This window comes from Manis javanica, chromosome 14 (assembly GCF_040802235.1).
Source record: "Manis javanica isolate MJ-LG chromosome 14, MJ_LKY, whole genome shotgun sequence".
Classification (NCBI taxonomy): domain Eukaryota; kingdom Metazoa; phylum Chordata; class Mammalia; order Pholidota; family Manidae; genus Manis; species Manis javanica.
Genome location: NC_133169.1, coordinates 41,366,726 through 41,374,115, shown reverse-complemented (window position 1 = coordinate 41,374,115; position 7,390 = coordinate 41,366,726). Strand labels below are relative to the sequence as shown.

The 7,390-nt window shown below is 35.5% G+C and overlaps 1 pseudogene; it reads left to right on the top strand.

Moving 5' to 3' along the window:
* The first annotated feature begins 6,137 nt into the window (after positions 1-6,137).
* LOC108401996 (olfactory receptor 14C36-like) lies at positions 6,138-7,067 on the top strand (annotated as a pseudogene).
* The last annotated feature ends 323 nt before the right edge of the window (positions 7,068-7,390 follow it).

The window sequence follows — 7,390 nt, the reverse complement described above, 5'->3', positions numbered from 1 at the left end:
GTCCCACTGACCTGCGCTGTGGAGATCATTACCTGCTGGGAATCACCCTTGGGAAACTGTCTCTGAATCATAGGGTCTATGTTCTCCAGGGGCTAACAGCCTCTGGGGGCTTTAAAGTTGATGGCATAGGTTTGTCCACATTTTTAGATAAAGCAAATCATGACCAGCCTATTCCACAACCTAGAAATCATGTTCTTTTCATCTAAGAAGTTCTCAAATTCTGCCTGCAAAAGAAAATTTGGTTAAGCCATTTTTAAGACCTTAATTTAGAATGAAGATAAATTTTTGTTTTCTCCAGGGTTAGAGGCCTACACTACTCAGGAGTAAGTACGTTGTGGTTATTACTGAAATATCTTCCCACCTTCTTTCCTTCCCTTCCATAATCTGATTTTCCTGCAATGTTTTTCTTCACTTTGGAATTTCATTTTGGTTTTAGAAATGGAGACGGATTTGAAAGCAGTGTATGAAAGCAGTGGACCAAGAAACTTTATGCTGCATAACAATTAATCTCATTGAAGGAACAAACCAACCAAGTAATGAAGAGTTAATTCTTTCAATAAAATAGCAAGTACAAAGAACTTGCATCAGCTTTTTATACCTTCTGTGCTTCCTATAACTACAGTGGTCATATCAGGAAGTGTGATGGACTCATATGACACATATAAAAATAAGCAGGAGCTGATAATTATTTCTTATGCTGTCATTCTTCATTCAAAATTCAAAATTTATTTACCATATATTTGGAAAACTCCTACAAATATGAATAAAAATTTTCCAAAGGAGACTAAGAAAAACATCAATATTAAGCTGTTAAAAAATATAAAACAGTTGGAAAAATTTACAGCTATACAACCAAATGAAAAAATGTTTTATTAAAAGCTTCAATACTTCAGAAATTGTTCTATAGGATTAGCTTCACTTTAATCAACCTTAATAAAAAGCAAGGACATTTTCAGTAAATGAGGAATATTTCTAATATTTTGTTCAGGCTCTTTTCTATTTGGCATTTCTGTTATATTTTAAATGAATTCTTAAGAAATCAATAAGCTCATGTAGTATTCATTTCAGTGGAAAGGGAAGTGATATTCAAATATATGACATAGATTGAACAAACTAAGTAATCAACTATAAAACAGAATACAGATTTTATGTTCTCAAATTTTCATCTTTGAATTTTTTTAACTATAGGTGTAACACTGGAAAACCCAAGTTCCTTAAATTGGACTTTCATTATCTAATCAACATCACTCATAGTGCCTGTGTGACTAACTTCAGTTGAAGTTGTCCTGATACGCTCATCTATATTAGGTCACCAGTGAGGAGAGCACATGTTCACAATAACCCAAACATTCTGGTCAAATTAAAACACTGGGTGATGGATATTTGTGTTACTTGCAGCTTGACCATCTGACTAGGTTGGGCATATAGGGCTACTAAATAAATTTTAATTATATATAGTTGGATACCCATAAAATAACCATAGTGAATAATTACTTTCTGTTACTTAAGGCGAATTCATCAGAGAATCTAGGAATATTAAATGTTACTACCATCCTCCAACATCATGTTGTCACCTACTTAAAAAATTGACTATCACCACTCATCCAATTTATCCAGAGCTTTACAAAAAAATCTTTACCTTTATTTATTTATATACATGTGCTTAATACATGATTCACAGGAAATTTAGGTATATTTACTCACAGTGGAGGCTGCATTGTCTCCCTGAATTGATTGAGAAAATGACATGTTTAGTTTCAATGTAATGTGAATCTTACTTATTGCAGGTGGTTTTATCTGTAGCAGAAACTACCAATTCTGTGATACTGAAACTGAGGAAATTCATTGAACGAAAATTATCCACTCACATTACCTTATTTGAGTGTGTGTGTGTCACCCATACATGCACAAATATATATAATTTGAAATGTATGCAAATACCAAGTAGCAATATTCAATAGCCCATTTAAAATTTCAACATAGTTGTTTACCTCAATGTTTCTCAATGTTTTAATAAACATTGTCTACTAAATTCAAAAATTAACTATAATTTCTCAACTGCAATAATGTGCTTAAGTTTTGGAGATAAGTATTGCACACTTCATTATTTAACAATAAACAACACACCATAGAAAGCATAAGTCCTCAGCACTTTAGTCTCAATATTTTTGAAATGTAGAGATATTCCAATCTATCTTTTTAGTTACTTAGCATTCATTTCCCTTTAATAATTTTAATTTACAAATTCATCTTTTTCACATGCAAATTCCACTTCAGTGATTTGCATACCTTATAAATCAGGCAGTTTTAATTCAGACACAGTCTAAGATATTTACAGTTAATTTCTTCAAAAGTAAGAAAATGTCTTTTTTGAAAAAAACAGTTTTGCAAATTAATTTATTTGTTGAAATGATTGATGTCTGCAGTAATATCATTGTTTACATATTTCTTCTTTTCATAGTTCATTCTAACATAGCACTTCTGCTTCAGGCTCCATAATCTAAAGTCTCCCTGTCATAGTTATGCATGAAAAATAGAGTGAAATAAAAAGATATTTTCATATCCTAATTTTCTCATGTAAGTGAAATAGTGCATCAAATAATTTCAATCAATTAATACTAGTGAACAATTTACTAACTATTGTGTGAGAAAAACAAATAGTTGCTGGATTAATGAAAAAAGAAAAGAAGATTTCTCTGCATCTATGCTGTCTTGCAGGTTTTAAATGGATTTTTTACCTTTGACCTAATAGTTTGAAAAAGGGAAAATGCTCAGAAATTTTCTATTTTTCTTGGGTTCTATTGTTCAGAAAGACAAAACATATCTGAATTTTTAAATATTTATTTGTAGTTTTAAGTATTATATTTTAACCTAACTGAAATCAAGCACCTAAAAAGATAACATTTTCCTTTTCTCACTAAAACCCCAGTATCAGGAACAGTTTTTAAATGGCTGTGGGTGATCAGTGAAAAAAGCAAATATGGTTAAAGACCTTAGCTGGTGCTTAGCACATGTTTACAAGAGTTTTATTATTTTAGATCTATAAGGAATGTATTAATTGAAAGTGATTGAGAAATAGCTAATCTCTTTTAGATCTAGTTACCAGTAAATAATTGAGAATTGACCATTGAGAATAATGTTTGTAGCCAATGAATCACCTTAAAATATTTTTAACTAACTATGATATATGTACTTGGAACTAAACATACACTAATTTCTGGGTGTATGTTGAATTGAAAAGGTCAATAAGGTTAGAGCTTTTGTATCATGTATGGGCAGAAGGGAAATGGTCAGTATATAAGATTGTGTAAACACAAAGTTACTTGAATTTCAGACTTTGGTTTTTACGTATTATGTATGGGCTCCACATATCACAAACTTGGAGAACACATGCATCTCCAGAGATACTACAGAAAAATTAATGAGAAAAACAATTAATGTGGTTAATGTTCAAAGATGCTGAAAAGGAGAAAATTTTGGCAGGGCAGAGGAAATAACACAGTAGATTACCCACAGGCTTGTAATTTGTTAAGAGCTGTCCCAGAAATGGCAATTTTGTAGTCCCAAAATGTGTAGTAAGTATAGGTAATACATTTCAATAATCATGATATAAATGAGAAAAAGAAAAATTAGTGAGAAGAATCAATAGCAAAAGGTCAAATCAGTTTATAGAGAAGGAAATATGAGGTGTCAGAAGGCACTGAGACCAAATCTCTTTAGCACATTTCATATGTTCTTGTACTGAGAAGTCATCCTCTAGAGCACCTGCACTGAACCATTGTTCGGCTTCTGATACTCAAAATGGTGATATTATAATAGTAGTAACTGTGGTGTTCAGAGAAGACAGGAAATTAAACAACAGGGGATTGGAAGAATGAATTTAATATTATAATTTGTTAAAGAGTAGAAAAGATAAGCACAAGGAGTTATGTTTAAAATACTAAACTTCCATTTTAGTGTTATTGGATATGTTGCTTTCCTTCTGTCATCGGTGTTAAAATTAATTGTAAATTTAGATAACAATTTAATTGTAAATGAAATGAAATTCCTAAACTGAAAATTACATCCAGAAGATATACATGGAAAAATAACTAATTTTGTTACAGCCATATGAGATTTAAAACACTAACATTAGGTATGGGAATGTAGACAAACCATTTACAAATTGTATCATAGTAAAATTTGAGTTTATATCCTCCTATAACATATAGAATTCCTCTCTACTGAAGTTAAATTCAGATCAAAAAGTGCTTCTTGAAAAAACTGTAGTGAAGACCATTTTATTTTTTGCAAGTTTTGTCTGAGTGATTCTTTTACAATAAATGAATTTCCAGAAAAATAATACTTCAAACTGAGATATGAGAGACAGATGCGCTGATCCTACATACGACGTCGGAGTTGCCAGGCAGCTGCATCTAGGGTGGTCTCTCCCTGTGCACGAGGTGAAACCTCAGCCGGGATGGGGAGGGTTCTTGACTCTGAACAAGAAGGAATTCTTGAGCAGGTCGGACGAGTGTAAGGAAGGGATTCATTTGAGTGAGAGTAGAAGTGAATGGCAGCAGCCTCGCAGGCGGCTGAGAACAAGAAACTGCACAGGGACTGAGATAAAGTTTGCCGAACATTATCTTGGTATAGTGCACATTCATTTGCCGTCTCCCAAAGCCATCTCACTTGGCGTTCCATCTGCCTGCATCTGCACTGCAGGGGGAGCAGCCCCCATTGTGGCGAGGCACAGAGGGCGGGATGGAGTGAGATGATGCTCTGAGAGCTTCCCAAAGGAAGGGGGTTTCCAGGCAGCTCCCGCAGCTGCAGCTCCATCCGGGTCACCCAGGAGACAGGGACGCGCAGGTCCAAGTCTAAGCTCTGCAGCCCCTCCGTGCTTACCAGCGGTAAAGCAGAGACTAAGTGAAGACTTAGAAATAGAATGAAGTAGAAAGAAACAAAGAAGCTTACCACTGGAAAAGCAGAGAGACAAAACACAATGAAGTTGAGCAGTGAGAAAGCTTTATTTAAAGTTATGTACTTAGAGAAAAGGTGTGGTGTCCTCAGAAAAGAAGTGAGCTAAAAGACTGGGGTTTCTGTCTTATAAATATTTTTCAAAGGTCTAAGGGGTATATACTGTAAAGTGGTCTCAAAATGCTCATCTCTGGTGAGAGACGTTAAGTCTTTTCTATTATCAGCCCTCCAGGTAATTCTACAAAATTAAGACAAGATATTGCTCAGTTCCTCTTCAGGATACCAGCTTCTCTCTAGGAATATATCAATCAAGACCACTCACCCTACCCCCAAAGTGGACTGAGTTATTGTCTGTTGCTAAAGAATATGTTAGGAATCTTACTTCCTAACTTCCTCACTTTTAAAATGGAATTTTAGCTTTAAGATGAAATATTTCCTTCTCTTACTATACTGTCCATATCTCACAATAGGCAGGAAAAGTTAACCATGATGCTTGTCCCACATCCCTGCCTTACATCAATAGCATCATTAAAGTTGAGTTTAACAGCAGGAGAAGTCTTTAGGGTAATTTTGTGCTCAGTTTTGCAGGTCATTTTGGAGCAATTATGGGCTCTTGAACCACAGATCATATTTTAAAAACAATGAGTTAAATCTCAACTATGTGTCAATTTCCAGGATGAATATAATGTCCAACTCATAATAAAGCATTTAACTACACTAATTGGGGTGAGCATTTAATAATGTAGATAACTGTCAAATCATTGTTGTATAAATGAAACCAATAAATATTGTATATCAGCTAGAGTTCAACAAAAGCTCATTGAAAATTTAATCTGCTTGAAGTCTTTACATATATATGAACTAAATAAAACTTCAGTAAAATAATAAACCTTGTGAGCTGGATATTGCTGAGCACCATAAGAGAAACATATCATAACCAGAAAGTGGGACTCATCAGTCCTGTCCATACCACGTTCCATGTTAACTACTCAGTAGTGGTGATAAGCCGAGAAGATCAAGACTAATGATGGACCTTTCCTACACTCAGGGGGACAATTTTATAAATTAGAAGAAAAACCCTTTCAAGGAAAATATTCAAGGTGATATCCTAAATGGTTTTAGGAATCATGTATTTCATGGTTTACTCCTTTTGTTTTCCAGATCAGCCAGCATTTCAAGAAATGGCTAATTCTACAGTGACTGAGTTTCTCCTCACGGGCTTTGCTGAGAAGTGGGAGATAAGGCTTCTGTTCTCCCTGCTATTCCTTCTGATGTACCTGGCCACCCTCACAGGGAACATTCTTTTCATCAGTGCTGCCACAGTTGACCAGAACCTCCACACGCCCATGTACTTCTTCCTCAGGAACCTGTCCATCCTAGACGTGTGCTATGTTTCTGTCACTGTCCCCAATGCCTGTGTCAACTCCCTCACTGACAACAGGGTCATTTCAGTGGCTGGGTGTGTAGCTCAGATCTTCCTGGTTATTTATTGTATGTATGTGGAGCTCCTGTTCCTGACCATAATGGCCTGTGACCGCTATGTGGCCATCTGCCAGCCCCTCTGCTACCCCGTCATCATGAACCACCAGTTCTGTGTCTAAACAACACTGGTCTCCCTGCTCAGTGGCCTCATCTATGCAGGTTTGCACACAGGGAACACATTCCGGCTGTCCTTCTGTTAGTCCAACATGGTCCACCAGTTCTTCTGTGATGTCCCCTCTCTGCTGAGCCTCTCCTGCTCTGACACCTTTAACAACTTCTTATTACTTATTGTTTCTACCATTTTGATTGGTTGTGGGTCTTTTATGTTTATCACTGTGTCATATATTTACATATTTTCCACTGTGCTGAAGTTTCCAACCAAGGAGAGAGGCAAGGCCTTCTCCACCTGTGTCCCTCACATCCTGGTGGTGTCCGTGTTCCTCAGCTCTAGCAGCTGTGTGTACCTAAGGCCTTCAGGGGCCTCTGACATTCTCCAGGGAGTGATTCTTACTGTATGTTATACAATAGTTCCTCCATTCTTGAATCCTATTATCTACAGTCTTAGAAACACACAGGTGAAGGAAGCAGTAATGAAAGTAATATTAAGGAAATATTATTCAGGAAGTTAGTACTGCTCCATTTCAGGTTCATCCCGATGTCACTGAGATCCAAACATCTATAAAATAACTGCTTGTCAAGGTTTTGTGTATTAGACTGCTTACTCCAAAATATCTATCTCAATACCTGAGTAATTAATATATAAAATTATCATTTTGTGATCTATGTTACCCTTTCCACTTATCCTACATGACACAAAGTTTAATATGTAGGTGCCACCAAATTAGTTCAGGAAATAACTTACAGCATTTTTATTGTCCAATCACTTTGGAGCAAGCAGTGTTCTGTGAGTTTTACAAAGAAACAGACTGTTAATTTTTTGTCAGATATCTAT